Genomic DNA, 19,333 nt, shown 5'->3' with positions numbered 1-19,333 from the left:
ATTTAATAATCTGATGTTCTAACTTTTGATTCTAGGTATCTATTAGAACAACCACACTATATTTGGATTCTTTGTTGAGAGAATGGAGAACTATAGGATAGAGGGTATTTGTGTGTCTAAAACAACCACGAGTTTGAATGGTAGTATTATTTCTCTTTTTCTTCATATCAAACACTGTTGTTTGAATCTGTAGTTGTAAAATATCCTTGATGTGCTCATCAAATGTATATATAGAAAAGTTGGGATAGCAATCAAATTATACTAGTCCATTTGATAATGGAGCAACCATTCCTCCTATCAATGAACCTAAATAATTGTTATGTGTCAGATCTCTGACTGTGGCAAGAAAAAAAGTATTCAGTCCTCTATGGACTAAGGGATTGGTCCCTACCCATATGCACCCTAGATGCAAATATTTGGTTCCCAATGTTTTAGATTTATCCTGAAGTTTCTTAGTGTCAAGAAGAGAAAGTGTTTGTATAGAATCTGAGTTCATTTGTACTTGACTAATACTTTCTTTGATAGATATTCTAGTTACAGCTTTAAGATGGAACATAGATAAGTTAGCATATACTTCTGACAAGGAGATACTGGGCAGACACCACTTAGGTGCAAGTTGACTTTCAAAATATTCAAGTTCTACAGAATTTATAACCCTTTTAGATGATGAAGCAACCATATCCCTTAATGGGTTTTCTTCAGCTTGTTCTTTAGCTTCAAGCTCTCTGAAAGAGATTGATCTTCTAGAATTATCCATTTTAGAGACTTATAGATTTTAAGTACTAATCGCGATGAACCAGATGTTACTGGCTCTGATACCAATTTGTTGCAGGGGCTTCAGGCACAAAGCTTGCTCTCGTTGAGTCTCTTCTCTGTGATCAATACATGAACCTTTACACAGACCCATACACGAACCTCTAGACTTTCACATGTAATAATATGTTTAATATATATGACTATACATATACATATTTATGTAAAACCAATTTTTTCTTTTTCTTTTTTCTTTTCTTTTTCTTTTTCTTTCTAGTTTTCATCTTCCGTTTTCTTTATTTTCAAATTATTTTTCAACCCTTATTCTCTCTTTCTTCATTTTTTTTTTTAATTATATTTGTCTTTCTTTTTTCTTTTCTCCTTTTTCAATGTTTATTATTCATCATTTTAATAATTTAATACATTTCTCATTTTTCACTCTTTATTAGTCACCATTTTAATAATTTTCTTTTCACTTTTTTCACGGTTTATTATTCCCCATTTTAATACTTTAATACATTTAGCCTTTTTCACTCTTTATTAGTCACCATTATTTCAATAATTTGTTATATTTAATAATTATTTTATAATTGTTTAATATATTTAATGATCATTTTATAATTTAATAATTATTATACCATTGATAGTTTATTTTAATAATTTATATTTTATTGACAGCTAATACAATCTAGTGTCTCTTATTATTTAACGTTATATCAGCACACATGTTAATTATTTGTTTGCTTTCTAGTCACTGATAATGTGTGGAGTGTTTAGAGAAACGTCAACACGGTAAACACCTATCAGAATTTATTTCCAAAAAAATGAAACAAAATGTATTTAAAGATACTTAAAATATTATTTTAAATAAAGATATTAAATTTTTTAGTTGAATGGATTTATAATTTTTTATTTACATAAATTTTTCCATTTTTAAATAAATAGGCAAAATGAAGTGTTGAACAAGATATTAGTTGAACTTTTAGAGATTACAATCAAAATCATCTAAGGAACTATGATGAAAATCTAACTTATTTTCAATGGAGTAGTCAATACTTTCACCAATGAAGCCTCTTTTGAGACTTGATTTGGGATATTTGCCACTTTCATGTCTAGAAGCACTATATATGTACAATAATCAGCGGGGGGTAATGCAACCAAAAAGGGTTTCCTTCTAAATTTAATCACACATGGTTAAAGGATAGGGATTTTGAACCATTGGTTCATACTACTTGGTTAAAATGATATTAGCATAGGGAGACTTTCTAGATGGATGTGATGGGTTGTAAATTAATTGATCTAAAGAAGGTAGTTCAGACTTGGGAAAAAGAAAAAAATAGGAACAATATCCAACAATTAATTGACATTAACAATAAACTTTCGACGATTTTGGATTCAGTTTCCTTCTCCAATGTGCAAACAAAATTGGCTATAGATATAGAAGGGCGTAAGTGGTTGATATTGAAACAATAAGAGGATGATTGGAAGCTTAAAATCCATTCCATTTGGATCGCTTGGGGGGACGGGGGGTAAAACACTAATTTTTTTCACAATTTTGCTACATAAAGGAAAAGAGAAAATACCATTTGGGAGCTCAAGGATGTTGAGGGCTCTACATAAAGAGGTTATTTGTTATTTTGGAAGGCTATATTGTGCTAGGGAGATGGTGGATATTGATAATCATGTTGAAATTTGTAACTAGAGTCAGTCTTCATAGTATAAAGATATCATTGATATATTTATTAGATCCATTTATTTATATTCTTAAAGCATGTTCTTCATTCTTAGAGCCAAAAGAGTCAAAAAGAATTTATTTTTAGTTAAAAGAATATTGATTTGAGTCATGTCCCATTTCGACATTTGCAAAAAAAATAAGTCAAATTTTATTTTTGTGTTGTAAGCCCACAAGATCTTCAAGTTGGCCCTCCTTGGACAAGTCGTCCAAGTGGAACCTATTCGACCCTCCTGGATAGCTATATATAAGAGTCAAGTTTGACCTCTTGGAGACATTCATTCATCATCAGTTGATTTATCTATTTTTGCACCTAGACAAGAAGAATATGGTCAAAGTCAAAGGAGAAAGAAGGATGTTAAAGGACAGAGAGAAGTCAAATTTTTCCTGCCCTAATTCAACTCTCACGTGCAAAATTTCTGAGGTATTGTAGGGCTCAAATTCAACCTCTATTGCAAGGACAAAAATCTATGTTTTGACAAGATTTGGAGCTAGGTTGCCAACGTTTAATTTGACTAGTGGATGGGACTTGGAGGAGAGTTGAACTTAGAATTCTTATGGAAAACTTGGTCTTGGTCTTGGATATCTCATTTGGATTTATTTATATAAGTGATGGATTGTTGGGTTCCCCCCCTTTTGGGGTTTTTCCCTGGCTAGTAGCCTAAATTTTGGTGTCTCTTGTCTCTTTGTGATCTTTGTATATTTTAAATTGGTATAATTTCTTGATGAAGAAGACACAATAAATAATAAGAAGGCAACTAATATTTACAAGTAATTATCAAGAAGAGGAATCAAGCATTGATCTCTACTACACTTGATTTCTCAACAAATCATATCTTGTTATTTTCAATGAGGAAGACAATGCTATTATTGGTCAGTCGATTACATTAGATGAAATGGTTATTGTTCTTAATTCATTTGCCGGGGACAAGATCCCTGGTTCAGATGGGTGGCTTGTGGAACTATTTCTTCATTTCTTTGATATCATAGGGTTGAATCTACTACTTTTAGTGGAGGATTCGAGGACCTCATGTTCAATCTCTAGTATGTTGAATTCCACCTTTATCACTTTGATTTCTAAAGCATCCATGCCTACAACATTTATAGATTACAATTCTATTTCACTATGCAATATCGTATATAAAATGATTTCCAGGATTATTACATCTCGGTTAAAAGATACACTATCAAAATTTATTACTCCAAAAAAAATAGGGTTCTTAAACAATATGTAGATATAGGATGTGTTAGCACCTAAATTTTCCTTAGGCTGAAGGAAGGCAAAATTCAGGGTAACCACAAACCACGCTCAGTCTGGTAGCTAGCCCTACTAGAATAGGAGAGGGCTCTCTCTAGGTCACACTTAGGAAAATAAACAATCGGGTTTGAGATAACGCAAAAATGGATACTGATTTTAGGCTAGGTAAACAAATATGATGGAGGTATTTTGAAGAATCACTGAGTTTTCTGGGATGTGTGGGGCCAAGGAACAACATGAGTAGAGAATTTAACTCAAAGATGCAGATTATTTCATGAGGCAAGACAGGCTGAAAGTCTAGCAATTAGATTTGAAATAATATGAAATGGAGAGATTGTTTAAGAGTGTGAAAAGGGCATAAATACATGAATCCTTTTCAATAGAAGAAAACATAGAACGTGAAAACTATCCCAAGGCAGAGAAGTACACTGAATTCTACCTTTTTTACTTAGAAAGCTTTCACTGGAAATGAATATGAATGAAAATATGAAACATAATGAAATACATATGAAACATAAAGAAGATACATTTGCTAAACTCATGCCACAGGAATCTCATGAACCAGAGTTGCAATCTTTCATTAATTCTCTGTCAAAATGTACAGTGAGTGACTGGGTTTCTCTCCCACAGTTTCCCAGAAATTCCAGCCTTTTACAAAATGACTCTCAATACAATAGATAAGCTTTGCCATGAGAGAGTCGATCAACTCAGGAAATGAAGAGCCAACCATCAATAGTTACATTTAATTTTCTATGAGGACCAATTAGAAAAAAGCAAATATGAGCGTAGATTTTTTGGGTGGCTGTTCGCCTTCATTTGGCCACTAGGATAGAAGCCCAAAATGTTTTTTAAACTTTGCCTTTGATGCCGAGAAAAATGTATTGTAAATGAGCAGGCCCACTTGGAGAAAATTGCGAATCGAACTTTTGCGAAGCGAAAGTGATTTTGGCCTTTGGGTCTCTGTGCGCCGTGCCAAAAACTGTATGCGTTGCACTACTTTGGAACTCGTTTTGAGGCACATTCTGAAGTCCAAATTGAGCCCAAGTGTGCTTGTTAGAAATCACTGCCTGTCTACTTTCCAACCCAAGTGAAATTTCTGAATTTGGTGCCCATTTTCCCCTCCAAAACTGCAATCTCCAATGACTGCTTCCTGTGTGTCAAAATAGGGGCAGAGAGGTCATTTTTAGGGTGTTTTTAACCTCCTGAGGACTCAAAACTTGCCCAAACTTCTTGGCCATGCACCAAAAGTCATGATTTTCCATGGAAAATCTAAAACTATAAATGTTTTTTATTTTGGATCCTCCTATTGTAAGAGCGCGCCACGTGGCGCGGCGCACAGGGAGAAAAACCTTGTTTTTTGCACAAAAATTTCCAAAAATACCAAAAATGCCCCAAATTTCTTGAAATTTGGGCTGGAGCTTCCTTCTCAAGTGTTATGCTGGGATAAAGAGGCTTCGGCCAATATCTAAAGTTGATCGAGCTCCCTTTGCCTCTTTTGCTTCTTGATTGCCTTCCTCAATTTCGCCTTCAAATTCCTGATTCGGGCTTCACACACTTTGTTTCGCACCATGTAGTGGAAAGCCATGTGTCACAACAATGCATGGTCCTTGTCAGCCTTGTCCAGCAACCTCTCTAAGTGCATGTTAACTCTCTCGAGATTGGCCTCCCGATCCTCATTAATCTCTTGCTCCAATGACGTGAGCTCAACTCTTCTCCTTTGTGCAGCTTGGTGATGCTCACGAATGTTTTGTAGCTCCATGATCGCTTGCTGATCCTCAAGCTATTTGTTCCTCTGCTCTAGATATTTCATGTTCCATTTGGCTCTTTCCAAATCAAGGGACAAGGCTTGAATCTCTATTTTCTGCTCCTGGATGATCTCTTTAAGCCGTGCACTTTACGGATCTGTATCTGTATCATCATCACGAAGGAGAACGAATTCGGTCTCTCGTTCACTTGATGGCCCCTCATCATGCATTGGCTCCTTACCTTTATCCTGTACCTGTAGTGCTGATGTCGGAAGCGAGGCCCCTTCCACCCCGACTGGAGATAACACTCGCTTTGCTGCTGCAAACAAATGATTAGCACCCCTCTGATATGTGACGAATACCGGCACACTAGTAGTCTCATGGTGCTCATACTGATGAGAAGGTTCACCCTCATGCTTAACCTCTGATACTCCCCGTGAAGCTCTGAATAAATCACGCGAGATGAAATCATCCCAAGTGATGCCCTGCAATCCAAGCTGATGAACCACCAAAATCTTAATAAGAGCAAAATGATAGACACTGTTAAGTTGCTGCTGAGGTGTTTTGCGCTGTATAAAGGTGGTCATCCTCTCTATGTTCCGGCAAATGAAATATGGAATGTTCATCATCCGTACCCTGGTGAAATGCATGAGCAACCTGATGTGGTAAGCATAAAGACGAGAGAATCGTCCCTCACAGCTGAAATATTTCATAATCAATCTCATTAGTGGAGCATATTCATCTTTCAGATACCGGAATGGAAAGACTCTTTTGAGCTGCCTTAAGAAACTGGTTTTGATGTATGGCTCATAATGCTGTCGGTCAATCTTCTGTTTCTTGTGCCATGGTTCACCAATGTTCGGTATACCAGTTGCCAATGAGACAGATTCTGGTGTAAGTGTGAAGGTGACACCAGCCAAGATAGCTTGATCTCCGTGCAAGTGTAGCACAAAAAGACGAGACAAATCATGATGAAATTGGACACTAGCCACCTTTTGACAAAACTCATAGCATGACTAATGCTGAAAACATGACATAGCAAGAGGGTAGGCCTGCAATTCTGTAAGGGTGGTCAGTTCTTTTCTAACATGTCGGCCACTATTATGAGGCCTCTGGGGTGCTCGTTCTTCCAAGGGAGAGTCACTTTGGGTTTCCACCTCATAGTTCGATGAATGCTCAGATGCCATGACTGCTATACAAAATACCCTAAAGACAAGATGACTGCTGTGTATGTTGTATATGAACTATGCTTTGAACTGCTCTTTTTGGTGTTGTATTTCAATTTCTGCCACCAAGGGAAAAAACAAATGCAACAGGGACTGTTAGGGATTGTTAGGAAGGGGAAACAATATGAGGAATGAGAATTATTGGGATAATTTTAATTAGGGAGAGGAGTGGAATTTTATATATGGGAATAAGGTTTAGGGTTTGGGATTAGTTATATAGGGTTGAGGATATTTTAATAAGGGCTAGGGTTTTGGGATGTTGAATGTAATGTAGGATTGATCAACTTGGTGGGGGGGTAGGAAATGAGGCAACAAGGGAGAATGAGGAAGGAGGATAATCCTTGGTGACAAAACTGTGAGCTCTGAAACCCTGGCAACAAATTTGTTTGTGTTGGGTATGAATTTTTGTTTCAACCTTTATTCACCCTTACACCACCATATCTTATCATAAAATCTAAAGCAATGTCAAAATAGAAGGCCCTACCTGACAACTCCACGCAAGGGATGAGAAATTTGAAAAGATTTGACACAATTTCAAGCTCTGAACTGTGTGCACCGCGCCAAGAACCCAGTGCGCCGCGCTCTCTATGTGCGTCGTGCCCGTTCAAATTAACACTGGGCGGAAATCCCCAGTGCGCCGCGTGCTTCCAGTGCGCCGCGCCACTCCACCTGTGCGCCGCGCTCCAACCTTTAACACAGTCACGGCCTTTCAAATTGCGGTTTGTTCTTCAACCTCCAAATTCGACTTTGCTATAAGATTTCATGAATGTAACTTGGTACAAATGATTTATATACTTGGAGAAATATCTTGCAAGAGTTGGATTTGATTTTTTCTTTCTCCAAAACCCATTTTGTAATGTTTTCACTTTGGCACTTTTTCACAATTAATACAACTCTGCTTTTCACACTTCCTTTTGATTTCTTTGACTAAAATGATGAAATTTTTGGCAATTTTTTGCAGGGGTAGCCGACATGGAATTTGGCTAAGGAGACCAGGGCTGCACTTAGAGAAATCCATTAATAAACTTTTGAAAATTATTACCAATGACAAACTGTTGACTTTTCTTCAAAACAGAGTTTTGAAGAACAGTCATATTCTATCGATATGACGATGAGAATATTTGAATCACAACTTTATAAGAACTTCCCTCTGGCCTTGATGGCTTTATTGGACATTGTTTGAAGACCAAATGACTAATCCTTAGACTTAATGACTGAAATGACTCTCGTACATTAAAATATCAAACATGGACTCTCATGGACTTTAATACACATTGATGAAAAGACCTAAGCCAACAGGTACAAGACATGAGGGGAATGAATGATAAGGCCCTTCCATCAGATTATGGCATGCCCCTAGTGGAATGCAGCTGAGTGAATGAAGCGAGACACCTAAAGATGAAATGCAGAAAGAGTTTTGATCTCTAACGGAGGACTGACAAGACCGAATCTAACATTGACTCCAATGGGGGATGGTAGCTCCTTGGAGGTGCCAAGAACGGTAGATCTTTGGGAGAGTAGACAGTGCCTTCGTCCATTGGGCTATGGAGGCATTATTTCGACAAACAACACAGGACTCTGACTCATTTATTGACTAAAACCTGACTCAATTATGAAACCAAAATGACCGAAAAACTGACTCAAATTTGATCTTAAAATGACTCGAAGACTGACTTGACAAACTCTAACCAAAACTGAAATAAAATGGTATTTACAGTGACAATGGAAACAGTAGAAACAACTCAGAAGTGGTACCGCTTGAGCAACCGACCATTGATCGGCCCTCCTGGACAATCTTCTCGGTTCATTTCCTTCAAAAGAAAGGCATTCTAACCCTGATATGATGCAATCTTGAAGGGACCTTTCCAGAGATTCTCGAATTTACCGTGCTTACCCTTTTCCTCATTCCTTGCATCCCACTTCAGCACTACATCATCTAGCTGAAATTTGTCCGCCTTTGCTTTTCTGTCATAAATTTTCTTAATCTTCTCCTGCAACTTGGATGTGTTTTGGAAAACTTCTTCTCTGGTCTGCTGCAAATGGATCATTTGATTCAATCTTCTTTGCATAGGATCATCTTCACTGCCGGCTTCCTAAAGAACTTTGACTACCGGGACTGCGAGAGAGGTAGGAAATAAGGCATCAACTCCATACACAAGCTCAAAGGGGGACATACCAATGGATTTCTTCTGACTAACCCAATCTTCCCAAAGTGCATTGACCAACTTCTTATGCCGGCTCTTCTTGTTGATTTCCAACAGCTTCTTATTGATGTTGACTAAAGATTTGTTAGAGGACTCCGCCAATCCATTGCCTTGCGGATGATAGGCAGTTGAGTGACCCAAAATAATGTGATATTTATGACAAAACTCTACCATCCTTTTTTATTTGAAAGTTGTTGCGTTATCAGTGATTAACTTATTCGGGCAACCAAAGCGAGACAAGATGTTATTTTCAAGGAATGAAATAATTACCGCATCTGTAGCTTGTTTGGTGGGAATTGCTTCCATACATTTCGTGAAGTAATCTGTTGCCGTGAGGATCCATCGATGCTGACCGAAAGAAGCGGGATGAATTTCACCAATGAAATCCAACCCCATTGCTGAAAAGGGGCACTCACCTCAATGGGCTTAAGAAGCAAAGGCTGTAATTTCTTCCTTCCTTCAAAAATCTGGCATTTATGACAGCTCTTGACAACCTTATATACATCAACAAACAATGTCGGCCAATAGTATCCCACTCTCAGAACTTTATTTGCTGTTGTTTTCCAAAAAAGGTGACCACCACAATCTCCTTCGTGGAAATCCTCCATGACCTGCTTTGCTTCTTCTTCCACCAAACAATTCAAAAGAACGCCACCGGGATCTTTCCAATAAAGTGCAGAATTTAGAATGAAAAACTTGGCAGCATTTAATTTGAGAGTTCTAGCTTTGTTTCTAGTCATGTCAGGTGGTGTTGACAAATTTTGAAGCACATATATGATGTCTGAATACCACAGGGAAAGAACAAATATTTCAGATACTTGAATTGACGAACCTTCCTCATTCTCATCAGATATAGCAGCGATCAGATTTATGTCTAAGGCATGCAAGTTTGATTCAGCCATTAACTTTGCCAATCCCTATCCTTTAACAAGCTTTGTGGGCTTTATTTCCACATCATATTCCAACAAAGTTGCAATCCACTTGCCTCGTCTCCCTTCCGGATCGGTTTGCACTAAAACATCTTTGACAGCAGCGTTAGGAACATAAGCCAAAATATGATAATGAAGAATGTATACCCGGAAATATTTCAGTGCTTTCACAAGTGCGAGGGCTTGCTTCTCAATGATGTTGTACTTTAAGGCTGCATCTCTTATAGTTCGGCTGAAGAAAGTAATTGATCTTTCGTGATCATCTATTTTCTGCATCAACACCGCTGCCATAGTATGCTCCGAAGCAAATGAAAACAATATAAAATCCTGAGTGTATTCTGGGTTGATTAGAACTGAAGCTGAGGAAAGAGCCAATTTGACTAAATTGAAAGATTTTGCAGCCTCTTCCATCCACTTCACTTGGTTGTCCTTCTTAAGCATGCTTGTGTTCTCTCTTAGGTGCTCAACAAGATTAGGTACAAAGCGGCGTAAAAAATTCATTTTACCATTGAATGATTGAATCTCCTTCTTATTCCGGGGCATATCGATTTGCTGAATTGCTTGCACATGCGCTAGATCAATATGAATGCCTTCTTTTGAGATGATGTGCCCAAGTAGTTTGCCCTCCTCCATGGCAAACAAGCTCTTTTTCGGATTCAGAGACAGACCATATTTTCTGCACTTTTGAAAGACATTTTTCAGCTGATACATGTGTTCTTCATCAGATTTGGAAAACACCATCAAATCATCAAGGTATACAACCAAAAAGACATCCTTCTCATTTGCGAAATCCAAGTCGATTGCCCGTTGAAAGGTGGCACCCGCGTTCTTCAAACCAAAAGGCATTTTAGCGTAGTGAAAATTTCCCCACATAGTGGTGAACGCTGTCTTGTCTCGGTCATCTTCATGGACAGAAATTTGGTTATATCTAGAATAACCATCAAGTAGTGAATACGAGATGCCCCAACTACTCGCTGAAGTATATGATCCATATTGGGCAGTGGATAGTTATCTTTCAATAAAACTTTATTGAGATTCCTAAAATCAATGCACAAGCGAATCTCACCTGTCTTCTTCCGCATGGGCACCAAATTGGAGATCCAATCCGAAAATCTGATGGGAACGATGATTCCTGATTTGTATAACCTGTTTATCTCCTTTTCAATTGATGGCAGCAGTTTTGGATTTAGCCTTCTCAACTTCTGTCTAAAAGGTTTCTGATTAGGCTTAATGGGTATAGTGTGCTGAATTATATTGGTATCGTATGTCTTCAAGTCAGAATAGTCCCAAGCAAACACGTCAACAAATGAAGACAGCAAACTGATATATTTGGCTTTCATCTTTTGTGGCAATGCTTTAGATAGTTTTACCATTTTAGGATTAGCAGCTGTTACGATATTGACCTCTTCAACACCCTTCTCTGTTGGTTGTAATGTTGGTTTGCGGACTACGTCTTCTTGATCAATGAGTTCTTCTAAAGGTATCAAGCTGTTAGGAATAATGTTATCCTTTAGTTGCAACACGTCCATTTGATTGATCTGCACCTCATCTTTACCATCATCATTTTCTTCATCAATTGAGGTCTCATTGAACTTGCCTTTGTTTTGCAGAAAATCATCAATCTATTCATCATCTTGGAAAACTTGCCAATATCTCTGATTGTTAGGGACAGTCAGACGATGCTTGACATGGATTTCGAATTTATTACTGGAGTTCATTGGAATCTTCAAACTACTGGCTACCTTAGCAAGAGCATTAGCAATGCTGTTTTGAACACGAGGCACACATGTCAAGGTATATTCTGAAAATAATTTCAGGATGTCTAGGACCACATTCCAGTAAGCCCGCATCCGTGGATGTTTTGCTTGATATTCGCCTCTGACCTGCTTAATCACCAATTCGAAGTCGCCATATACTGCAATCCTCTTAGCATTCATCTTTCTTAGAATCTTTAGGCCAACAATTAGAGCTTCATACTCAGCCTCATTCTTCGAACAATCAAAAGCTAATTTGTAAGAGCATACCCACACATTACTAGGCACCTTGTTTGGGGCGAAGAAAGGACTGCGTACCCAAATACCAATCCCAGAACCATCATTTCCCACTGCACCGTCGAAATCCATGGTCCACAAACCTTCTTCCTCTTCTTCCAAGTGCCGAAATTTTGCTGGCTCTATTTTTCCTGCTTGTTTTCCATTACCTTCAGCTGATTTCTCAATGGTGTTTTGCTGTTCTCATCCTTCTTTATTCAAAACTTCTCTGACATTGTCTACTATTTCTAGAATACTTTCCGCTTCTACTAACTGACTATCAATATCATTAAAACTATCTGAATACAAAACAAAAGACTCTAGATCTGTATGTACATAATTAAGTGGATGATTAATGGGTTTCTCCTTGCTTGTAATCATGTATTTCACTTTTTGTTCCCGATACAGTTTTCTCATCTGGCTAAACACCAGAATTGTTACATAGGAGAAATCTAGTTGTAGTGTCCCTTTCAATTTTGCTGCCCAAGACCTGGAAAGAAGCATGCCGAACCTGGGAGGAATATCCACTACCACAATATCCATCAAAACATTCTTCACTGGGATTTGATCCAGACTTACAACCAAGTCTTTGATGATCCCAATACATCTCACTCTGCTGGAATCAAACAAATAGAGATCATGGTATTTTCGGGTGATGTCCAAACCTAGCTTATCCATGATAGCCTTGGGCATGAGATTGTGAGAAGCTCCGGAATCAAACATGGCATTATGTAACACAAAATCATGCAATCTTAATTGATATAAAAAGGTGGCACATAATTATCTAGAGACTCACCATTCAATGCTGGCCCAAAAATCATTTTGGGTTGATCATCTTCGACATTCACCATATCAGACATTGGATCACAATTTAAAATTCTAGAAACTTGCCCTCTATAACTGTTGTTCTTCATTATTTTAGTCAATGGAATGGATACCTTTAATTTAGAAATTTCATTCTCTAAACTAAAAGCGAAAGTCTTTTCTATCTCTTTGACTGGGACTTCTTTCCTTTCCTTTTCTCTCGATACAATTTGCTAATTTGATTTTTCTGCTGATGGTGAATTGTTGCTGTCAGGTCCAAGTACCTCTTTGCCTTTCTTTTGTGCAACTGATGAATCCTTCTTTGATGCCGACACTTCCTTCCTCTTCTGAATTGGGTTAACTGGCACATCTCTGTTTCTAAGTGAATATTTCCGCTGCTGAGCGGACAGAGCATTCATATAGGCTCTTTGATACTCCTCTGATTCTTCTTCTAAAACTGTGTCACTTGCTAGAATGAATTCTGCGTCTTTGTGTGCAGCTAAACTTTTCGCATACTCCTCCTCTTCAGTAATGTAAGTAGGCAAATCATCTGGAGTAAAGAAGTGGTTCTCTTCCCCTATTACCTTCCCTTCCTCATCAGACTCCGGTCCATTCACAAAATTTTGCTACAGAGGTGGCTGTACTGGCTGTTGTGCTGTTTGATGTTGGGCTCGTTGATCTCTCTGCCTTATCCTATATTGTGGCTGTTGTTGGCCACGGAAGTTAGGATTTCTAACTTGTGGCTCAGGTTTGTCGAGTTTCACCCTTTCAAGCATATGCTCTACCTTCTTGAGTAATTCATCCATCGAGGAAGACTCTTCCTTGACTGTGACCTTCTTTTCTGCTTTTTCTCTAGCTCTCTTGGACAACAGATTTGCTTCAACGCTGACCGTGATTTTCTGAATGTCTTCCATTGTGGCCGGATGTCTCTCTCTCAGTTGATAAGCCATGTCAACATCAAAACCATCCAGAAATTTTATCATGGCTAGTCCCATAGGTGGCCTTAGATGATCAGGAATTTCATTATAAATGGAATTGAATCTAATGCAGTAGTCTTGGACCGAATCACTAGTGTTTCATTTGATCTGCTCATATTCAGCCAGAATTTGAAGAGGGTTCTTTTCCACTTCCCAGCGGTCTAAAAATTGTCTTTGCAGTTCGGCCAAGGTAGCGATACGTGCAGCCGGAAAACCTCTAAACCATTTCCTAACTTCACCTGCAAATGTTTGTACAAAGAGTCTCATTGCTACATTTTCTACATCGATCTCACGAAGGTCATAGAAATCTTCCATTCTGTCCACATGTTGATGAGCGGTAACGCTGTGAGGGGAACCATCAAACAAAGGGATTTTGCTTTGATAATCTGCGGGCATATCATCTAGAACTTGAGGTAGCACAAGAGGTGCAAAACAGGCAGCCATCACTCTTGGTGGGTTTGGTCTTGGAGGTGTTGGATGGGTGTGTGTAGTTTGTAGGGAATTAACAATTTGAGTTTGAAGCTATGTCCCAATATAATTATCAATTGACCGGTTAGCCCTTTCAGTTTCTAGGTCTGCAAGAAACTGTGGATTTGGGACAGGAGAGTCAACAACCCTTTCGGATTTGGTCTTGAACAATGATATTTCAAAGCGTTAAGCAAACTCAAGCTCTTCAAGATACTCAAAAATATCAGGACATGAATGGGATTTGAACACAGGAGTTATAGAGCTCTCTTGACGAAGGAGTCTTGGAATCAAATTGGGGTTTTCGTAGATATTATGAGGATCTAGATCTGGATTGGCTCTGGTATATCGTCTTGAAGCCAGCGTGCTATTTTCGAAAAAATCAGAAGGACATGAACAACTTACTCAGCCTATCAAATCCTAAACTTATCATCCGGAAGCTTAGAATTATCAGAAGTATGGGGTTTTTGTAGGTTAAACTTGCCGTTTACGCAACGGAGAAGGCTAACAAACAAAGAATTTTGTCCCCAGTGGAGTCGCCACTATGTTAGCACCTAAATTTTCCTTAGGCTGAAGGAAGGAAAAATTCAGGGTAACCACAAACCACGCTCAGTCTGGTAGCAAGACCTACCAGAACACGAGAGGGCTCTCTCCAGGTCACACTCAGGAAAATAAACAATAGGGTCTGAGATGACGCAAAAATGGATACTGATTTTAGGCTAGGTAAACAAATATTATGGAGGTATTTTGAAGAATGATTGAGTTTTCTGGGATGTGTGGGGCCAAGGAACATCATGAGAAGAGAATTTAACTCAAAGACGCAGATTATTTCGTGAGGCAAGACAGGCGGAAAGTCTAGAAATTAGATTTGAAATAATATGAAATGGAGAGATTGTTTAAGAGTGTGAAAAGGGCATAAATACATGAATCCTTTTCAACAGAAGAAAACATGGAACTTGAAAACTATCCCAAGGCAGAGCAGTACACTGAATTCTACCTTTTTTACTTAGAAAGCTTTCACTGGAAATGAATATGAATGAAAATATGAAACATAACGAAATACATATGAAACATAAAGAAGATACATTTTCTAAACTCACGCCACAGGAATCTCATGAACCAGAGCTGCAATCTTTCATTAATTCTCTGTCAAAATGTATAGCGAGTGACTGGGTTTCTCTCTCACAGTTTCCTAGAAATTCCAACCTTTTACAAAATGACTCTCAATAAAATAAATAAGCTTTGCCATGAGAGAGTCGATCAACTCAGGAAATGAAGAGCCAACCATTAGCAGTTACATTTAATTTTCTCTGAGGACCAATTAGAAAAAAGCAAATATGAGCGTAGATTTTTTGGGTGGCTGTTCGCATTCATTTGGCCACTAGGATAGAAGCCCAAAATGTTTTTTAAACTTTGCCTTTCATGCTGGGAAAAATGTATTGTAAATGAGCGGGCCCACTTGGAGAAAATTGTGAATCGAAATTTCACGAAGCGGAAGTGATTTTGGCCTTTGGGTCTCTATGCGCCGCGCCAAAAACTCTATGCGTTGCGCTACTTTGGAGCTGGTTTTTAGGCACCTTCAGAAGTCCAAATTGAGCCCAAGTGTGCTTGTTGGAAAGCCCCACCTGTCTACTTTCCAACCCAAGTAAAATTTCTGAATTTGGTGCCCATTGGCCCCTCCAAAACTGAAATCGTCCAAGACTACTTCCTGTGTGTCAAAATAGGGGCAGAGAGGTCATTTTTAGGGTGTTTTTGACCTCCTGAGGACTCAAAACTTGCCCAAACTTCTTGGCCATGCACCAAAAGTCATGATTTTCCATGGAAAATCCAAAAATATAAACTTTTTTTCATTTGGAGCCTCCTATTGCAAGCGCGCGCCACGTGGCGCGGCGCACAGGGACAAAAACCCTGTTTTTTGCACAAAAATTTCCAAAAATACCAAAAGTGCCCCAAATTTCTTGAAATTTGGGCTGGAGATTCCTTATCAAGTGTTATGCTGGGCTAAAGAGGCTTCAGCGAATATCTGAAGTCGATCGAGCTACCTTTGCCTCTTTTGCTTCTTGATTGCCTTTCTCAATTTCGCCTTCAAATTCCTGATTCGGGCCTCACACACTTTGTTTCGTGCCATTTAGTGGAAAGCCATGTGTCTCAGAAATGCATGGTCCTTGTCAGCCTTGTCCAACAGCCTCTCTAAGTGCATGTTAACTCTCTCGAGATTGGCCTCCCGATCGTCATTAATCTCTTGCTCCAATGACGTGAGATCAACTCTTCTCCTTTGTGCAGCTTGGCGATGCTCACGAATGTTTTGTAGCTCCATGATCGCTTACTGATCCTCAAGCTGTTTGTTCCTCTGCTCCAGATATTTCATGTTCTATTTGGCTCTTTCCAAATCAAGGGACAAGGCTTGAATCTTTGTTTGCTGCTCCTAGATGATCTCTTTAAGCTATGCACTTTACGGATCTGTATCTGTATCATCATCATGAAGAAGAACGAATTCGGTCTCTTGTTCACCTGATGGCCCCTCATCATGCATTGGCTCCTTACCTCTATTCTGTACCTGTAGTGCTGATGTCGGAAGCGAGGCCCCTTCCACCCCGGGTGGAGATAACACTCGCTTTGTTGTTGCAAACAAATGTATAGCACCCCTCTGATATGTGACGAATACTGGCACACTAGCAGTCTCATGGTGCTCATACCGATGAGAAGGTGCACGCTCATGCTTAACCTCTTATACTCCCCGTGAAGCTCTGAAGAAATCACGCGAGATGAAATCATCCCAAGTGATGCCCTACAGTCCAAGCTGATGAACCACCAAAATATTAATAAGAGAAAAATGATAAACACTGTTAAGTTGCTGCTGAGGTGTTTTGTGTTGTATAAAGGTGATCATCCTCTCTATGTTCTGGAAAATGAAATACGGAATGTTCATCATCCGTACCCTGGTGAAATGCATGAGCAACCGGATGTGGTAAGCATAAAGACGAGAGAATCGTCCCTCACAACTGAAATATTTCATAATCAATCTCATTAGTGGAGCATATTCATCTTTCAGATACCGGAATGGAAAGACTCTTTTGAGCTGCCTTAAGAAACTGGTTTTGATGTATGGCTCATAATGTTGCCGGTCAATCTTCTGTTTCTTGTGCCATGGTTCACCAATGTTCGGTATACCGGTTGCTAATGAGACAGATTCTGGTGTAAGTGTGAAGGTGACACCAGCCAAGATAGCTTGATCTCCGTGCAAGTGTAGCACAAAAAGACGAGCCAACTCATGATGAAATTGGACACTAGCCACCTTTTGACAAAACTCATAGCATGACTGATGCTGAAAACATGACATAACAAGAGGGCAGGCCTGCAATTCTGTAAGGGTGGTTGGTTCTTCTCTAACATGTTGGCCACTTTTATGAGGCCTCCGGGGTGCTCGTTCTTCCAAGGGAGAGCCACTTTAGGTTTCCACCTCATAGTCCGATGAATGCTCAGATGCCATGACTGCTATACAAAATACCCTAAAGACAAGATGACTGCTATGTATGATGTGTATGAACTGTGCTTTGAACTACTCCTTTTGGTGTTGTATTTCAGTTTCTGCCACCAAGGGAAAAAACAAATGCAACAGGGACTGTTAGGAAGGGGAAACAATATGAGGAATGAGAATTATTGGGATAACTTTAATTAGGGAGAGGAGGGGAATTTTATATATGGGAATAAGGTTTAGGGTTTTGGATTAGTTATATAGGGTTGAGGAGCTTTTAATAAGGGCTAGGGTTTTGGGATGTTGAATGTAATGTAGGATTGATCAACTTGGTGGAGGGGTAGGAAATGAGGCAACAAGGGAGAATGGGGAAGGAGGATAATCCTTGGTGACAAAACTGTGAGCTCTGAAACCCTGGCAGCAAATTTGTTTGTGTTGGGTATGAATTTTTGTTTCAACCTTTATTCACCCTTACACCACCATCTCTTATCATAAAATCTGAAGCAATGTCAAAATAGAAGGCCCTACCTGACAACTCCATGCAAGGGATGAGCAATTTGAAAAGATTTGACACAATTTCGAGCTCTGAACTGTGTGCGCCGCGCCAAGAACCCAGTGCGCCGCGCTCTCTATGTGCATCGCACCCATTCAAATTAACACTGGGCGGAAATCCCAGTGCGCAACGCGCTTCCAGTGCACCGCGCCACTCCACCTGTGCGCCGCGCTCCAACCTTTAACACAGTCACGGCCTTTCAAACTGCGGTTTGTTCTTCAACCTCCAAATTCGACTTTGCTATAAGATTTCATGAATGTAACTTGGTACAAATGATTTATATACTTGGAGAAATATCTTGCAAGAGTTGGATTTGATTTTTTCTTTCTCCAAAACCCATTTTGTAATGTTTTCACTTTGGCACTTTTTCACAATTAATACAACTCTGCTTTTCACACTTCCTTTTGATTTCTTTGACTAAAATGATGAAATTTTTGGCAATTTTTTGTAGGGGTAGCCGACATGGAATTTGGCTAAGGAGACCAGGGCTGCGCTTGGAGAAATCCACTGAGAAACTTTTGAAAATTATTACAAATGACAAACTGTTGACTTTTCTTCAAAACAAAGTTTTGAAGAACAGTCGTATTCTATCGATATGACGATGAAAATATTTGAATCACAACTTTATAAGAACCTCCCTCTGGCCTTGCTGGCTTTATTGGACGTTGTTTGAAGACCAAATGACTAATCCTTAGACTTAATGACCAAAATGACTCTCATCCATTAAAAGATCAAACATGGACTCTCATGGACTTTAATACACATTGATGAAAAGACCTAAGCCAGCAGGTACAAGACATGAGGGGAATGAATGATAAGGCCCTTCCGTCAGATTATGGCATGCCCCTAGCGGAATGCAGCTGAGTGAATGGAGTGAGACACCTAAAGATGAAATGCAGAAATAGTTTTGATCTCTGACGGAGGACTGACAAGACCGACTCTAACAGGATGTAGTGGTTATTGCACAAGAATGTATGAATTCTATTAAGGTTAAAAAGAGGGATGCACTTATGTTAAAATTGGATTTGATCAAAGCATATGATTGTGTGGATAAGTATTATTTAAGGATGATTTTACATAATATTAGTCTTTTAGTGAGGATTGTTGATTGGATTATTGCTTTTATCACATGTGTAAATTTTATTTTGTTTAATTTATAGGGCACTTTCTTATTTTTCAAAG

This window comes from Pinus tabuliformis, chromosome 1_1 (genome assembly GCF_031772625.1).
Source record: "Pinus tabuliformis cultivar Carrire ecotype Pingquan chromosome 1_1, CPIR1, whole genome shotgun sequence".
In the NCBI taxonomy this organism is placed as follows: Eukaryota; Viridiplantae; Streptophyta; class Pinopsida; order Pinales; family Pinaceae; genus Pinus; species Pinus tabuliformis.
This window is presented reverse-complemented; position numbering follows the sequence as displayed.